The sequence below is a fragment of the Rutilus rutilus genome (assembly GCF_951802725.1).
Source record: "Rutilus rutilus genome assembly, chromosome: 10".
NCBI classification, from domain to species: domain Eukaryota; kingdom Metazoa; phylum Chordata; class Actinopteri; order Cypriniformes; family Leuciscidae; genus Rutilus; species Rutilus rutilus.
Genome location: NC_140215.1, coordinates 10,084,439 through 10,103,959, shown reverse-complemented (window position 1 = coordinate 10,103,959; position 19,521 = coordinate 10,084,439). Strand labels below are relative to the sequence as shown.

General features: G+C 36.4%; 1 protein-coding gene across 4 annotated transcripts in view; it reads left to right on the top strand.

The window, feature by feature from the left end:
• Positions 1-19,521, top strand: part of map2 (microtubule-associated protein 2) — a 110,244-nt gene that overhangs the window by 35,073 nt on the left and 55,650 nt on the right. For all 4 annotated transcript variants that reach the window (XM_084421391.1, XM_084421393.1, XM_084421392.1 and 1 more), the window contains exons 2-3: positions 2,356-2,428; positions 13,823-13,912. The gene's annotated coding sequence lies outside the window, so the exon portion shown is untranslated. The remainder of the gene's footprint in view (positions 1-2,355; positions 2,429-13,822; positions 13,913-19,521) is intronic.

Below are 19,521 nucleotides of genomic sequence, written 5' to 3'. Positions count from 1 at the left end.
TAGAGATGATGATGATGGGAGAGAGCATGAACTGCCAAAGGGGGGAAATGAATGAAGACAAATCTTTTTCCTGCCCTAATGATTACGGTCAAGCAAAACATCAGCAAATTGAGAGAGAGAGAGAGAGAGAGAGGGAGATAGAGAGAGAGAGAGAGAGATGGTCTGAGGAGAATGATAAGAAGCCAATGTTTTCAAGGAAAAACTCAACCGAAAATGAAAATGTTGTCATTATTTTCTCACCCTCATGTCTTTCCAAATCTGTGTTGTTATTGTTAACAAAAAGTAAAACTATTAAAAATATTTTTGGTAATTGAAATAAAGCTAAAAATAAAATAAAATATTCATATTATATGAAAAATTTGAACTTAAAAAACTGAGTGAAATTGAAGTATTAAATAATAATAATAAAAAATGACAAGCAAAAATACTAAAACTGAAATTATACTGAAAATATCAATAAATAAAAGCTACTTTTCAATATTCATAAAAATATATAATAGTGTATAAATAATACTAAAATAACACTGATAGGTATGCTGTTATTTTTTTCTATGGAACACAGAGGGAGATTTTTTTGTTTATGATTCTACTATTTTCCATACAAACACAGTTCATAGTGACCATGATGGCTGTCAAGAAAAAAAACATAAATTACAGTATGCCACGAAAATGGTCCATATTACTTGGATTTATATTCCATATCTCATTTAAAATAAAGGCATTATTATAACATTCAACTAAATAAAAAGCTGACTTTAAATCAGTGATCATTCTAATCCAATATAGGACTTGTTCATGGTCGGTCCAGAGTAAAGTTGCTCCAATAAATCCCTCATTCACCTCCACTAGAGCAGAGAGCTGCTTGGAGGATTTATTGCTTTGGGATGAGTCAGTTGGAAGGGAGTCTTTATCGAGGCCATATGAACACCAGCTACTGTCAGATTGCCAATCCAAGTTTCCTGTCTGCATTGCTCTGGTATTTCATATGGTCTGTGACAGTTGTGGCCAACCGGAGATCACTTCTGAAAAAAAAAAAAAAAAAAACCTGAGAAGTGAAGATGAAATGGATATTAGGTTAGATTTCATTGCTTTGTTAAACTAACATTGATAGTTTAAGAATTCGGTTAGCACATGCTGTCATAAATATTCTTACAGTAGGACTGAGTTGGAACTTCTTAACAGATATTTTATGACTGTAATCAGGCTCTTATCGATTCAAGTACAGTTCCGAAGTTTTTGCACAGTCAGTCAAAGACATTATATACAGAAATACGGTGCACTCGAATTACTATGAATGGGAGAAAGTGCAACACGCAATGTGGTGGAATAAGTCCCACTTTCTAAAGAAAAGAGCCAATCACCAATTGGTAAAGTCATAGTTTCAAAGATGGCCGCCAGGTGAAATGACTTGTCTTAGAGGGACTTTGAGTCAGTGCTCTGAAAATAGAAACAATTTTCACTCTGATATTGCTTGTGAATTTCACAATTAATTACAAAGAATTGGCAAGTAAAACATTAAAAATGTGAAATTTTGAAAATAGAAAGACTGAAGTAGTATTTTCTTGTAAAACATGCTCACATAATCTTTGTCTTATTTACAACTTTCAGAAATATTTTTTTTACAATGTGGTATTTGTAAAAAAATACCACGTTAACCACTACAAAAACTAAAGAGATCTTCAGGCCATTCAAGTACATAGGACTACATCTTCCCAGTGTTTCCAAGATGGCCACCAAGTGAACTGACATGCGTTTTTGGTTTGAAGCTAACTTCTTCACCAGTTGCGTGAGTTTGGGGCGGGGCTACGTGTTTGACTGAACAATAGCAGATTGAGGGCCCAGAAAAATGTGCGGTAGGAGTGTTTGGGGAAATCTTTTTAGAAACTACCATTATCATTATCTATAACTGTTACAATATAGAGATACTGCATTGTAGATAGATTTTTTAATTGTATGCAATGTCATTCTTTTCATCTGCTCTCCTTTTATGTAGCCTCAGAGCATCTGAGCTCGTTCTAGAACATTCTGCTCAATCACAGATGCATTTTTTTATTTTTTTTTTACTTCTGCTTTTGCTTACATGTTAATTATATTATCATTTCAGCCACACATACACACACTCTCTCTCTTTCTCTCACACACACACAGCGCCCTACCCCTCGCTCATACCACTCTCCCACTTGCTGGAAGGTGGCAGTATGAACGGCGCATGCTAAACTCACACATGTGTCTCTGGCCATTGACGAGGAACGTGTATTGTAGCTGCTGAGGTCATGTGACTGATATAAGGGAAACTCTGCGGACACCTTGAGCTCACCTGCCACATTTCTTTCTCCTTTGTTTCTCTCTCTCCAGGTCCATCTGAGGTTCTCCGTCTTCCTCTGTGCTACACGCTTAAGAACAGGATCCTAGCCGCAGATCTCATCAGGTAGGCTCTTTATCCCTTTTTTCTCGCTTTTCTTTCAATCTTCCGCCTGTTCTCTGCCTCCCTGCTCGCTGTGCTGCAGAGATGCTGCGTCATTGTGTGTAACGCTCTGGCACATAAGGTGAGTGAGAATCTGACAGGCTGATACGGGCAGTACCGGCATTTTCACATTCCTCTATGTTTTTACATTTCCTCCTTTTTTTCAGCTTTTGTCAGCATCTTTCATTATCTTGTGAATTTCTTTGATGATGTATCGCCTGTGCATTTTCCTGCTGTTTTTGAGAATCAGTGTACCTGTTAACTAGCATGCTGGACACATTGAAGCAGATGTGTGTTATGTGTTGTCATGTAATTTTGTGTCTGTGTGTTTGCCGGTCGGGATAACATGCTTTTTGGAGTCAGGGTGACGTGATGGTGACTGTCTAGACACCCTCCATTAGCATCACCATAGACTGTCCAGATGCATAACAGTGATGGTGGCAGTGATTTAATGATGGTGTGGGTCCCCAGGGGTGGGTGATGTAGTAACTTAAATACTATATCACAGTATGAGCAATTGTATTTATACAGTTACCATGATATACAATTACTCATACTGTGATATATCAATATATGATATAAATTTCACTTTATTTCACTTCTAGCTGAAAATTCACAAAAAAATATTTATATGCTATTCATCTGTGTGTATATGTATATTATAACTGATTATATATGTGTGTATGTATGTATGCACACACGCGCGCGCACACACACACGCACACACACACACACACACACACACACACACACACACACACACACACACACACAAATATATATATATATATACTGTATTTTCTTGTTGTTGAATACATTTAGTCAAAATCTCATGATATAAAAGAAGAAGCGCTTTTATATCATGCACAGGATATTTAAAACAGTATATTTGCTTCAACTAGATGGCAAATACCTTCTCTGCTCTTTAAATACAAAAACAAACACAAGCCTTTATAGACAAAGTGTTTATTGAGTAAAGAAAATGGTGTACTTACTCAAACATCAGTTCTCTATTTACCTTTGCATTGCAAGTAGAGACTGTGCGCGGAACTTCATTCACAATAGAGGCGATAGAGTTATGAGGTTTGACCGATAGTTTAAGGATCCAATGGAGTTACAAGGTTTTTCCTTTCACAGCCTTTTTTAATAGCATTCATATTTAAAAATGATAGAACAAAAATGACAAAATATAGAGATACGAGGTTTCCGCCCACAGTGACAATATATTCTTATTTGTAGCATTTCTTTTTATTTATTTTACACAGCACAACTGACCACCTGTCACGGCACACTAGTGCTGCGGCACAGTGGTTGGGAAAGTCTGTTCTAATTATTTACTTTAGTTTTTAATTTACATATAATTTTTTATTGAATGCGTGTGTGTATGCATGTGCATTGTATATAAGTATATATGTATGTATATTTATTTATTTAAAATCTATATAGGGCTGTGTCTGTTGTTGTTTTTTTCCTTAGGGGATTCAGTCAATTATGATTTTCCATGTAGCTTTTTTCTATACTGTAACTGATAATATTCCATTTCAAGAACAGCTTTCCATTGCTCAAGTTGGATGCCAATAATACTTTCATTTCAGAGCTGTTCTCGTGCTGTAGCAGAGGGGAAGATTATCAGTATATAACAATTTAGCTTTATGTGAGAAATAGACTGACATTTAAATATTTCTAGACTAGTATAGCGCGTAATATGTATAGCATTGCTCATTAAATGCTGTCATGCCACCAAGCAGTATGGGTTGCATTACACATACTGTAGGGCTGGCTGATCTCAGAATCTCACTAGAGACAGTTTCATCACTGAATAGTTGACAAAGGAATTCTTGGTTTATATTGTTGTTAAACGCCAACGCCCACTCCTTTCCCAATTCTTTTCTCCCCCTCAGCTGTTGTGGTCATGACAGAAAGCATGTGCCATACGCGACGTGACCTTTTCTCATTCATTTATCTCTGTCCCTCAATACACCGCTGTGTCTGTGCTGAATAAGGTCACGATACAGGTGACTGTAGTCTTCATGCATCATGCCAGAAGGCCATTGACCGTTTCGTCTACTGTCTATCCCTCTCCTGCAGTGCTGTAATGGCAGAAAGCTTGATGCAGGAACCAACTGCTGTCCTCAGTGACACCGACTGCTGCATTGAAGCACAGCCTGGTCTCAAATATAAGAAAAAGCAATTATGGTTATATATGCACAATATTATTATGTACTGTATATTAAAAAAAGAATGTACAGTTCATTCGATTATCATTAATATATGCATAGGTTTCTGTGAATTCATAGCACATACTATGTGATTTTTAATGACCAAAAATATAGATGACCAATCATTTGATCAGTGATATTAGTAACTGACAGTGTTTGAATAAAAAAAACCTTGGTGCGCAGAGTGCTTAGATATAGAGACACATGTTAGTCGGTTGTAACACATTATTTTCTCTTGCCTGTTGTCATTTGTAAATATAGTAAAAATACAGGTTTTGAGATTGATTAAAGGGGTGTCATAATGCCCCTTTTTTACAAGATGTAAAATAAGTCTCTGATGTCCCCAGAGTGTGTATGTGAAGTTTTAGCTCAAAATACCCCACAGATAATTTTTTACAGCATGTTAAAATTGTCTCGTATCGAGGGTGAGCAAAAAAATGCGTTTAAATGCAAATGAGCTGGTGCTCCCGGCACAGAGGGCGGAGCTTCAAAAGCTTGTGTGTGTTAGCAGTTCCGATTACCTTACGCAGACAAGCACTGAAATAGCAGAAACTGTTCTGCCTTTTATGTTTAAACTGAAGTCGGACAATGATGGACAGACTCAAGAAGAAGTGACAACATGTAGAATGCAGCAGGATGTTTCTGAAAGGTTAGTTGATGAATTTATGTTGCTGATGTGGAGTTAACTATCTTCAAGTCTTTGAGTAGCATATTGCATTTGTGTTACGTACTGTATTGAATGTGAAAAGACGCGACAGCTTGAGCAGACTCACAAAACACAAATGTGCTGCAATACAACAACTCTTCCTCTTCTCAACATGGACTGCGTGTTCCCGGGGGCGGGGTTTATGTAAATTTTAGGGTTAGCGATATCACTAACCCGGGAGGAATGTCGTGTACAGCCGTTTGTTGTAGTCCTTAAAAAATGATTTCTTTAAAAGCAAATATCTTCCTTTGCTTTGAACTTGCAGATGTTATTTATGCTCAAACAGTAACATTACACACTAACTATAGTTAGAAAAGTGAAATCATAAATCAACTTTAACTGTTTTTGTTGAGTATTTTCACTTCAGCACAGATATTAGACCTCCAGTCATTCCCAGCTGGATATGAGTCCTGTGAAGAAAGTGTTTTTTTAATGGAAATGTTTGTTCATCATTGTTTGCAGTTTTACTTTTCTTAAAGGAACATTTCAAATGAATGTTCTCTAATCCAAAAATTCTATTCACCCTCTTGTTGTTCCAAACTTGTGTCAATTTCTTTCTTCCATGGAACACAAAAGGTAAAATTTATAATTTTTGTTCTATAAAAGAATGAAATCCATACAGGTTTGGAACGAAATGAGGGTAAATGATGACAGAATTTTCGTTTCAGGGTGAACTTTCCCTTTAAACATGCTCATTACGTAAAGAAAATATTAAAAGAGCTTCTTTTCTGAAAGTGCCAAATGTTAACTGATGGGTTCATGTTTTTTATGTTGCCATGACATGACATATGTCAGTTGTGATGTATTTAAACTCTTCTCAGTGCGGTATGGAAGCATGTGAAGAGACAGAATTGTTTACTTGGCAGGCACACAGACTCTTTCATTGGGAGGCACTGCAGCAGGGAAAGCAATGATGTAATGCCCAAAAGGGGGAATTGGTCACCCCCTTCTTCTCTGTCTGGCAGGGGCAGGAAAGACAGACAGACAGAAAGACATACAGACATACAGACAGACAGACAGACAGACAGACAGGGCACGGTTCTCAGCCTGCGAGAGAGAGAGAGAGAGAGATAGAGAGAGAGAGAGAGAGAGAGAGAGAGAGAGAGAGAGAGAGATGCTCACAGTCTGATACTACAGTCACAGCTTCCGCTCATGTCAGGAACTCTGTGAACTCCATATATGATGTCATACCAGGTCCTGCAATGTGATCATGCTTTGTTATTTAGTGCATTCCATGAAATTAGAGTGTGAAAGGTTTCAGAGCATTCCCACACTTATATTCCATACTGAGATATTAAACCTAAGCTGCTTGTCTTTCATTTTGAGAAGTTGTGACTGGACAGGATGAATTTTTATTTTCTTCTGTAGAAAGTAAAAACGTATATATATAAATGAAGACTTCAGATGCAAAAGCCTTTAAGTCCGTCTAACGTTTTTCTTTAATATTAACATTTGTACCAGGCTCCTATGTATAGGTTTCTACCTAAGTACCAACATTTCTGAATGGGCTGAGGCTGGGATTTTGTGAGTTTGAAGTGAAAGTATTTGATGAACGTATACTATGTGCGGAGAGCATCAATATTATTATCTCATTTTTGACATAGTTGGCTTTTAGAGGCTTTTGCATCAGAGGTCTTCAAATATATCCACTAGTGTAAATTTGTTTTGTGTACGAGTCAAAAGGCTCCAATGTTCATCTTCATCTTATTTTGAGTTTAGCAGAAAAAAAGAAAGTAATATTCTGTAGGTCTGGAGTGTGTAAAAGATGACAGAACTTTTATTTTTGGATTAACTATCCCTTTAAAGGTAAAAAAAAAAAAAATCTGTTTTCTCACTCCCTATTCTCCGAATCTGAGCATAATTGATCCAAACTCATCCGTCACAGAATATATAGTGTAAGAGACCCAATTTCAGTTATTTGTCAGTTTTGACAATATGTAGTTACAGCATTTTGCCTTTTAAACCTATACAGATTATGCAGCATAACAGAAAAGTCAAGATTTGTTGTCAAATTTGTCGTTAATTCCGTACATTTGTTACAAAAGCAGTGCTTTAATGACTAAAGTGGGGCTGCTTTAAAAAAAAGATGAATTTAGAAACAACTTCTCTGAAAATCTTCTCTCAAACCTCTCTGAAAGTTTCTAATCTCTAATTCTCGTCTCTAATCACAGCTTAACGGTAAAGCATAAATTAAAAATAAATCCTGGTAAACTGTACTTTGTCTGTCCATTTAAAGCAGGTTTAAACAGTCTTTAGTGGGAAATCTGCCTCTTAAAACAACAATCCCACATTCTCTTGATTTATTAACAACTCTACACAGAAATGCAGTGGTTTTTATCCCTTGCTTGTTAGCAAATATTTATTCTTTAATAGAAGAAAACTGTCTCCAGCTTTATTACAAAGCCATCATCTACTATAACAGAGACAACCATCTTAACAATCTCATAAATTAGATATTAGGAAAGCCCATAGCTCAGATAATATTACTATATAATGAAAGATAAATCCAAAGTCCATCAACTGATCTTGTCATTTTTATTAGTATCTCTACAAGAGAGTGAAATGTGATGACTGACTGTCATATCATGTCTGGTTTAATGATATCTTTATCACAGGATAAAATTTGAGATATCCGGCACTGAGGTCTTTTAAGGCAAGTTTAAGAATACAAACTCATCCTTATCATGAATAGCTAAGTCTTAAAGTAATTAGTTCCCTATTTTCAAGGGTGTCTTTACCAGTGTGGCTCCATAAAAAAAAAATCTGTTTTAATTTTAGTCTTCCAATGTTAATGTTAATGTTTTTTTGTTGTTTTTTTTGGGCGGGATGGCTCGCGTAAAATGTCCACACTACCTGAAAGATTTTACTAAAAATAGGTGTCTCTAGGAATCACACTCGTCTCTGTGGCTTCCCTAGGCTTTTTGCACATTAAAGTTTGCTGATAGTGGGTTGGATGACTTATCTCTAGAGGGCAGAGGTATTTAAAGTCAACATGTAATCAAAATTGACTTATTTATTTTCTTGATGCACACATTCCTGGTCTACTTCTGCATGTTTTTCTGGATAAAAAAAAAAGTGTAATCCTTTGTCTAAGTATTACTTGCTCTGCCTTCTAAACAACTTTGCTTTTCAGATTGTCATAAATGCCTCTTTCTTTTCAACCCCTACTACCCTCCAGCTTCATAGACATTAGGCAGGTTAAGTAATTACCAATACGTTTTTTTTTTTTTTTTGTCTATTAGACACCATATTGAATTTAATGCAGATGAAAATGAGACTGTGAGTGATAGACGAACAGTCTTTTTTTCAAGGCCATTCACTGTATAAAGATCCTGCATCACCCCAATTGTGTTTCATGTTTACTTTAATGCATACATTAAATTATAAAATATAATGTATGTTTTCCCGAGGCAGAGGCAGATGTTCTTCTCAGTCTCGCAGTCAGGAAAATGAAAGGCAGATGAGCAAGTTTTTTACCTCGAAGTTGTTGAGCTCTTCAGAGACTCTTCTCTCTGCCATCAAGCCATTTTAGTTCTAAACTATTGTGGTTTCATGGAAATGCACATTCTGGAGTGCATAAAGCCCGTCTGTTGGCCGTGTAGTGTTCATAGACCACAGTGCTGGGGTGAGATAGCAGTTCAGCAGAAGCATATTTATGCCATCTGCCATTCTTCCTGCTTTAAACATGCAGATCTGCTCTGAACATTCAGGCATACAGCAGCTCTGCTGTCATGTGTCTATTTTTCACTCTGGCTTCTGCCTTTTTCAGGTTTTTGAATAATGTGCTTGATTTGGAGTTTCTCCAAGTTAGCGCAGTTCTTTTTTCCCCCTCTCTTTCTCTTTTTGAGTTGTGTAGTCAGTGAGTTTATTTGAGGGAGGCACAGGGCTAATTTAGACACTGCTCGCTCTGAAAATCACATAATGACATCCTGAAAAGAAAGCGAGATGGCCACACCAGAGCCTGCGGTTAACACAGATCTTTTCCAGACAGCACTGGGCCCATCCTCCCCCCTCTCGCTGTTCTCCCCTGCCTTTACTGCCTAGTATTCAGGGTCCAAAATGAACACTAACTAAGTGCCAATATGATTTGGCTTTGGCGAGTAAATAAAACTGGCCGGTAATTTTAGGAAGGAACTGCAGCGTAATAAATTCAATGCAAATCATCTTAATCAGTTTAAAAATAACAAACATTTTGAACCATCCTATAGTTGTGTGATGTAAGGTACAATATACATTGAGAATACAGTATATATTTAATAAAATTATTTAGTTTTTTGTCCTAATTGATCCGGCTTTTTGCTTTGTTAAATTTATCTTGTTTTAGGGATATTTGTCTGGAAAACATGACAAAAATACTGATTTAAAAAAAGTGTCTGACCCTTGTTGATTTTATATAAAATAATGTAAACAATTTTGTTGTTGTTACATATTATTTTAATATCTATATATGTTTTTACATATATGTATTGGTAATAAAAAAAAAAAAATTATGTATATATATTGTATATATATGTTTGTGTGTGTGTGTGTATACAGTGTATATATATATATATATATGAAGAGTTCAGATGCAAAAGCCTCTAAGTGCCATCTGAAATTTTCTTCTAGAATTTTTATCAAGCTCGTTTATTTAAGTTCAGTAATTTCACTTAAATGGCAATGAAAATTACCTATTAATTGTCATTTAAGTGAAATTACTGACCTTAAATAAACAAGCTTGATAAAAATAAAGAGGTTTTTGCATCTGAACTATATATATATATGTATATACACTCACCTAAAGGATTATTAGGAACACCATACTAATACTGTGTTTGACCCCCTTTCGCCTTCAGAACTGCCTTAATTCTACGTGGCATTGATTCAACAAGGTGCTGAAAGCATTCTTTAGAAATGTTGGCCCATATTGATAGGATAGCATCTTGCAGTTGATGGAGATTTGTGGGATGCACATCCAGGGCACGAAGCTCCCGTTCCACCACATCCCAAAGATGCTCTATTGGGTTGAGATCTGGTGACTGTGGGAGCCATTTTAGTACAGTGAACTCATTGTCATGTTCAAGAAACCAATTTGAAATGATTTGAGCTTTGTGACATGGTGCATTATCCTGCTGGAAGTAGCCATCAGAGGATGGGTACATGGTGGTCATAAAGGGATGGACATGGTCAGAAACAATGCTCAGGTAGGCCGTGGCATTTAAACGATGCCCAATTGGCACTAAGGGGCCTAAAGTGTGCCAAGAAAACATCCCCCACACCATTACACCACCACCACCAGCCTGCATAGTGGTAACAAGGCATGATGGATCCATGTTCTCATTCTGTTTACGCCAAATTCTGACTCTACCATCTGAATGTCTCAACAGAAATCGAGACTCATCAGATCAGGCAACATTTTTCCAGTCTTCAACTGTCCAATTTTGGTGAGCTTGTGCAAATTGTAGCCTCTTTTTCCTATTTGTAGTGGAGATGAGTGGTACCCGGTGGGGTCTTCTGCTGTTGTAGTCCATCCGCCTCAAGGTTGTGCGTGTTGTGGCTTCACAAATGCTTTGCTGCATACCTCGGTTGTAACGAGTGGTTATTTCAGTCAAAGTTGCTCTTCTATCAGCTTGAATCAGTCAGCCCATTCTCCTCTGACCTCTAGCATCAACAAGGCATTTTCGCCCACAGGACTGCCGCATACTGGATGTTTTTCCCTTTTCACACCATTCTTTGTAAACCCTAGAAATGGTTGTGCGTGAAAATCCCAGTAACTGAGCAGATTGTGAAATACTCAGACTGGCCCGTCTGGCACCAACAACCATGCCACGCTCAAAATTGCTTAAATCACCTTTCTTTCCCATTCTGATATTCAGTTTGGAGTTCAGGAGATTGTCTTGACCAGGACCACACCCCTAAATGCATTGAAGCAACTGCCATGTGATTGGTCGATTAGATAATTGCATTAATGAGAAATTGAACAGGTGTCCTAATAATCCTTTAGGTGAGTGTATATATATATAGCTTTGTAATTTATTTACATATACAAATATAGATCAAATAATGCACATTTTAGTTACCAATGCCATTATAGTGTGGAATAGAGTGCATTTTTATAACTTTGTTAGTATGTAGGCCTACTTGTGTGTTTTCAGTGTGTATGCATGACAGTTGTTTGCTTCTGTGTGTTGGTGTGTGTTAAGGACGCATTAAATCCCATCTGCTGCAGCAGTACAGTATGTCAGTTTGCTGCTTCTGGGACACGTGTGGGGCTCTCTGTGCCTGCGAGGGTGGTATTATTCTGTCTTGTTGGAGTTCTCAGTGTGAACATGCCGCAAAGGGCCCTCATGTTCATGCAGTGTGAGTCACTGTGTGGAGCGCTTGCATATTATCTGGTGGCAGAGAGGAAAACGCTACATTTTCACCTCAGATTCCCTGAAGCGCAAGTAGGGAGTCAGAGCTCTGCTGCTCATTTCTGAACAAGAACACCAGAACAAGATACATACTGTAGATAGATTTAGACCTGCTATTTGTATTATTTTGTAAAGTTATTGAACATTTTTAGATGCATTTCACAGCAATTATACTATTTTTAACCCTGAAAAGCCATTTTATTCTCCTTTTGTGGTCCTAAAAGAAAGAAGGGCATATGACATTAGAACATCACCAGGGTGAGTAAATGATGACTCAATTTTTGTTTTAGGGTGAACTATCCCTTTAATACTTTCCCTTTAAAACGAATCTGCCAGAATGTCTGCTATTCTGATATTAATTGCACACCATGTTAACACTGCAGTACTGTTTTATAGGGGATAACAGATAGAGGATAAACACAGTAAACCATTAAATATGTCCATCTTTTCTTTTCAGATTTTTCTAGGATAGTTATTACTGGCACTCTTTATAACTCTATCACTCACACAAACAGTCCCAAAAGCTGAAGGGAATATAGAGTTGTTCAGGTTTATCTGGAACCAAAGCTGCAGTCACAATAAGTACATTATTCTCCATAATAAAGACTTGTTGAAGCGGCTATGAATGGAGTTGAGCAGAGGTGACTATTGTATCAGAGCTGCTGTCATACACTGATAACTAGAGCTCTTTATTTAGTTCAGGCCTGTGGAGATGTTCTCTTGTGCCTCCATCAGAGACTTGTTTGCCCACGAATGGCTGCCAGAATGATGCAGTGAAAATCTATGTCAGGCTTTCTTTATGTCCATGGAGTGTGTGAAGGAGATAAATGGTCTGTTTCAAAACATATTGAGGTGCCTTGCTGTTTACAGTCTATAAAGGCAACTTACTTCTAAGGCATCTTAAATATAAATGTGACTGATTTGGACAGCTCTACATAGGCTTCAACTTGCTGTGTCATCAAACAGCATTTCAATAGAATTTGGTGTTAGCATGTGCTAAGCTAATGGCGTTATACACAGAAAATACAAATATTGGGTAAAATATTATTTTTTATTTAAATTAAACTTATTTCTTGTAATATAATTTACTTTTTACTTTATTTGTTTGTTTGTTTGTTTAATTAGGGCAACTTACAATAGATATAGTAAATCTCAATGAGAAAAGATACAGATATGCCTGAAGCTTTCCAAAACCCTTGTCCTAAAAGATTGACAAACCCTCTCCACATAGTGTAGGAACATGAGAAATGTTTGAACTTATTTTGTCTTTCTTTCCGCTTATTGTTCTGCATTGAGGGTTTGTCTTCTCTGTGAAGTGGTGTTCAAAAGTTTGGGGTCAGAAAGTTATTTTTTAATGGATGCACCGATATGAAAATTTTGGCCGGTACGATAACCGATAATTCTTTATATTTGAAAGCCGATAACCCATATATTGGCTGATAAATCCAAATTTTTCATACTTTTTGAGAGCCGGATTACAAAAAACTTTATTAAATTGATCCAAAATGACACTCAGATACTTCAAAAGATGTCAAATAAATGATCTTCTTTTGAAATTTATATTAATCGAACAATCAAGAAATGTTTCTTGAGTATCAGATCAGCATATTAGAATGATTTCTAAAGAGTCATGTGACACTGAAGACTGAAGTAATGGCAGCTGAAAATTTAAAGCATAATAAGCCTTCATGTCGGTAGCCTAACGTATTGCCTGTGTTTGCAAAGTGAGAAAATTAAGGGTTTTGCAGTCTAGGTGTGCCATTCAACACTAAATGTGTGTGCTGTAGTGAAGGTCTGTCTCTTTGGTGTGTCCAGGTGTGTGTGTGTCGTAGACAATTGTACGCTGATTGCCTATTTGCTTTAATGCGATCTCATTAAAGAACTAATGAGCTCATTCTGTGTGTTAGCAACACATACTCCCATGTGTTCTTCCTCCCAAATTTATACAGATATTTTCTTTATCAGTAACAGCCTTAAAACATTCACTTATTATATGTATATGTTTTGCAGCTAACAGTGTTTCCTCATGATCTGTTTGCAGGTGTTTATCACACTGAGAGACTCTTCCAGGCCCTGAAGCCTCCTCCTAAGTACGCCACCAATCATCACTGGAGTACCACCACCTAGACAGGTACCAGCCAATCCCTGCAGCACATCTCTCTCATGACCAACACAGCAGACCTTATTACGACTCCGCACTCATTGCAGTAACATGTCTTATGCAACACCTCTGATCTTTTATACATATATAAAAAAAACTTTCATACATATAAAAATGTCTTTCTTCTGCTGAACACAAAGGAAGATAAAAAAAATAAAAAAATAAAATAAAATCATACAGGATTGAAACAACTTGAGGGTGAGTAAATGATGAAAGCATTTTCATTTTAAAGTGAACTATTCCTTTAAGCCAAGTTAGTCCACTCGATGGCCATTTTGGCAACAGTCCCGGGCAGCTATTTTCTATGCAGTATAAATATATATTCTATGCAATATATAAAATTAGAAAAGAGAGCTCCTTCCCTTTTAGGCATTGTGGGTCAATTTGACATTTTTGCGCGCTTGTGATTTCAGACACACTAATTATTTTCTTACTTAATGTACGTATATAGCAGTTGGACCCTGTCCAAAATGCCAGCCTCAGTAACAAAATTCCACATTTTGGTGACATGATGCCACATATAGGTGATAGTAGTCTGTGGTGAAGTTTGCTCCAGTGTGGCCTAAAGGGGGTGTTTGTGAGGACCCTTCTGAATAATACAGTGGCAAATGGGATATCCTACAGTCTTTTGGATCTCACAAACATGTTTTAGGGAAGGTCACAAGACCACAAGTCTATTTCAGATGGGCTATTTGGGACAGTGCCCTAGTCTCAGAGTCAGGGTGCATTTTATCAGTCCGCTGGGAAACAGAGTCATGTTTACAAGTTCCCATGCTGATACAGTCTTATATCTGATTTTATATGTGATTGATAGATTTACATGTTGGCCAGACAGCTTTATCCTGTCCAGTCTGAAGTCCAATTCACACTGCGCTAAGAAAACGATATTTTTGTTTGTTGGGTCAGTGTGAAGCAGCCTTAAAGGAATATTATGGGTTTAGTACAAGATAAATTGACAGTGCTTATTGCATAAGGTCGAGTTGTACAAATTTTTTTTTTCTTAAAAAAAAAGAGAGCAACATTCTGGGTTAACATTCTAAAGCACTTACAATGGAAGTGAATTGGGACAATTCGTAAATGTTAATGTTTCAGTGTTATTTTACTATTATTTATGTACTGTTATAGTATTTATCAATATTTTGAGCTTTTATTTTAGTTTGTTTTAGTAATTTTGTTTCGTGCTTTTATATATAATTTGTATTTTTTTTGAAATATTTCTATTTAGCTTTAAATTATTTTAAAATTATTTTGAAGTTTTTCATCTAATATTCAAATATTTTTTTATATAACTTTTATTTCATCTCTATTTCAATTAACAAAAATAAATTGTAATAGTTTTAGTTAACAATAACAGTATAGCCACAAGATGTAAAGAATATGCATGTAATTGACTTTTTCCTTATAAAGTCATATCCAGTTTCTTAATTGCCATGACCACATAACCTTTAAACTTTAAAACAACTGTAGAAATGACAATAACAACTTTACAGCTCGAGTATTACACACATTTCAACCGAAGCAGTGCTTGTATAAAAATGACAAGCTTCACATTTCTGTATTTAAATCCTCCAAAAATGCACCTCATTCACTTACAACGAGTTGAAATTATTTTTTTGCAGTAATCAACATTGTATCAAGAATGCTGTTGATTGTATTGAACCTGAAATATTCCTTTAAGTGAGCTTCTGCAGTGTAGTGTAGACTATGATCCAAGATCCACATCCAAGAACTGTGTAGCCCTGAATTGTAATACAGTGGTATAATAGTTACAGTTGCAGATAGAGGTGGAGGGAATGTTTCCAGTACACAGGATCTGTGAGTGGGTTGAGCGGGAGGCAGAGAGCCCTTCAAGCTGCTGATGAGCGTGACGCACACCCGCAAAATACCAAAACAAAAGACAGTTAATAAGCAGTGCTTTGCTTTTCTCTCTGCTTCTGTTTTCATACGAAGCTGCAGCAGAAGGGCTTTTCATTAGCCTTCCTCTCTTTGCTATTGAATGCACATCGGGTCCTCTGAGAGCCGGAAAAACTCAAAGGCTCTTCCAATCTAATGAATGTTTACATGTTCATGTTGATAGGTAGGAAGTGGCTTGGCGGGTCGACGTTCCCACGTGCGGACGCCCACACAGAGACGTGTGAAAGAGATTTTTTTTTTTTTTTTTTACTGGAACACGTGCAGCTGTTGGTTTTATATATGTTTGCACATACGTGTCTGAGTGTTTACGTGTTAATAAACGTGCATGCTCATTTGCAAAATGCATGCGACCAATCTTCTGCAATAAAAAAAGATTAGCAAGAGGCTAATCTTGTAATTTTTGGGATTAAGCCAACAGTTTCTTTTTATGAGTCAACGCTGAGTCACACATTAAATGATATTCAAGCGATTGTATTGCATTGTGTGAATGAAAATTTGAAACTAATTTGGCATCTATACACAACACAATTTAATAACTCTTTCTCCCTTTCTCCATTTTCGCTAGCGTATAACCCTCACCGCCGCACTAGCATCCATATTAAGCCTGTAGGAAGTGCAGAGCAGTGAATGGTGTCACGACCACACTTATGCAAGCTTGTTTTTAACAGGTTTCACAGCAGATGTGTAATCTAGCCTGAAGGCTTTAATTGCATGTGTAAGATGCTGCAGCAGTATCATTCGTATCGCTGATTCCAATAGTCCCACTGTGAATTTTTAAACTACTCGAGCTCCCGCAGCAAACAATAATAATTTTAAAATTAGAGGAAAGCCAGAGGGAAAACAAAATAATGAGACGCAGATAGACACTTGTCATTCTCTTGTGATGAGTCTTATGCAAGTTAACGAGATGAGTGATGTTACTGTTGCTTGTCAAAAAATCCCAAAGGAATGTGCAGAATTTCTAATGGAAATATCTAAAGCCGGGATATATATATACTGTATATATATATATGTAAGGGATAATGTAGAGCGAGGCGGTTGTTATAGCGAATACAACCCCTACAGGTTGATCAGGACCCCGATGCGAAGCGGAGGGGTCCTAAAATCAGCCTGAAGGGGTTGTATTCGATATAACAACCGCCTCGCTCTACATTATCCCGCTTATTACATGGCTACCTACCAAATAAATCAATAATTTGACAAAATATTTATTAAAAAAGGAGTTTATTGATTTAAAAACGATTGTATTGCTTCCGCTAAAGAAAATAGTCCGTTCCGTCTCTAAGATTAGAATCATGCGTCCATAGCAACGCTCTGTTTTTCATGGCAAAGGTATAATATTATATATAATATATATAATATTAAGAATCCCCCAAACATCTTCTAAGAATCTGAAAATTCTGGACAAATATAATCTATGATCCCCACACACTTTTACAACTTTTTGAGTGAAATGTGGAAGCTAGAAGTTTACTTGAGAACTTTTTGATCTTAATGCGTCTCAGTGGTCTTTTTGAAATTGACTATTTGCTATTATTTATGCAACCTACAGTATTATCATTAACCAGCATTAAATTAGTGTGTTACTTATTGGCTAGATTTTTAGAAAGGGTTACAACAGTACTATAAAACGATGCCAAAAATCCCACCTGCACAGCCTAGATAATGCTAGCTAACATGAAAAGATGTTTAAGAGGTGGAGTTTGTATAAAAAGAAGTTCTTTAGAATAACATGCACAATGAAATGTGTGTTTGATTGAAAACTTTGATTGATTATGTTGATTGTTCATTCTGGATTCTGATCGTAGTTGATTTTATTTATTTATTTATTTTTAGTTTAGCTTCAGTTAACACTACCGTTTAAAAGTTTGGGATCAGTAAGATTTTTTTTTTTTTTTTTAAAGAATTAATACGTTTTTCAGCAAGGATGCATTAAATTGATCAAAAGTGACGGTATAGATATTTATAATGTTACAAACGTTTTCTATTTAAAATAAATGCTGTTCTTTTGAACTTTCCATTTATCAAATAATCCTGAGAGAAAACATAATGGTTTCCACAAAAAATATTAAGCAGCACAACTATTTTCAACATTGATAATAATAAAAAATGTTTCTTGAGCCCTAAAGCAGCATATTATAATGACTTCTGGAGGATCATGTGACACTGAAGACTGGAGTAATAATGATGCTTAAAATTCAGCTTTGCCATCACAGGAATAAATAACATTTTAAAATATATTAAAATAGAAAACAGCTATTTTAATTTGAAATAATATTTCACAATAATATAATTTTTACTGTAAAAAATCCAGCCCCAATTTTTTTAATGTTACTGCATTTCTTGTAATATTTAATTTAATTTTTACTTTTTTTATTTGTTTGTTTGTTTAATTAGGGCAACTTACAAGAGATATAGTAAGTCTCAATCAGAAAATATATAGACCATATGCCCGAATCTTTCAAAAACCCTGGTCCTAAAAGACTGACAAACCCTCTCCACATAGTGTACGAACATGAGAAATGTTTGACAGGATACTGAATGCCCAGCTTGGTAGCTTGAATTTCTCACAGATACTGAGGCAGTCTTAAATGAATAATTCAAGAGGAAATGGTACTTCAGCTGTGTTTCAATAGAAGATGATGTCCACTCCTCTTTGGCTGACAGGCTGACTCTTTATCTAAATCAAAGCTACAGGTTTATGCTAACCTCTTTCTGTAGCAAATAAAAAAGGCCCATAAAACACCTGCATCTGTGTCCTCGTTTTGCAGCACTGTACAGTAACAAAGACAGTTCTCAGTCCACATCTAACATAGTCCAGTTGCAGTTCTATCTTCCTTCTGGCATGTGTGTATGCGTGAGCCGAGGGCTCTGCAATGGGGCTGCAGTGGAGTGAGCCAGGTCTCTGTACGGAGAGAGGAAGAGTGGGGGAAGGAATGAAGGATAGTACCTATTTAACCTGCAGTTAACAACAACTGCCAGCATACTCTTATGTATATTACTTTCAGTGTGTAGAAGTTCTCCAGTGCTTGTCTTGGCAAGCTGAGTGTTTTTAAACACGTGAGCTGGAATTTGGCAAAAACTCATGCATAATTAGCAATGCATGTAATCTGACTGACAGTTTGACTTTTTGAATTGGTGATATGCACTTTACGGAAAAAAGTGTGACACTTAAGGTATAACAGTACTGCACTGGAACAAAACCCTCCAATGGCACCCTTGTGTGCCTTATCTACTACTAAATGGTGCATACTTGTACCTTAAAGGGTCACTTCCCTCAAAAATGAAAAATTTATTATAATTGATTTACTATCATGTCGTTCCGAACCTGTATGACGTGGATGTTATAGGTTCTTCATGGAACCATAGATAAAACCTTTATTTTTAAGAGTGTAGGAATTGGTGAATGTATTACATGCATTTCCATATGGATTTTATCGCCATTTGAATTCTACTGAGTTTTTGCTTGTGTATTTGTTATGTGCTTGAAGTGCTTTGAAATGATGTACAAAAGGGTTTAAACAAGGGTTTAAGTGAGGATTTCTGCTGTCATGTGGGTTTGGAATTAATGTTCATCCGGACGCAATTTCCTTTTTCGTTTATTCAAATACTGTTTACTGTCAGTACATGCCACATTCCAAGGATTAATCCCAGCCGCCGTGGTG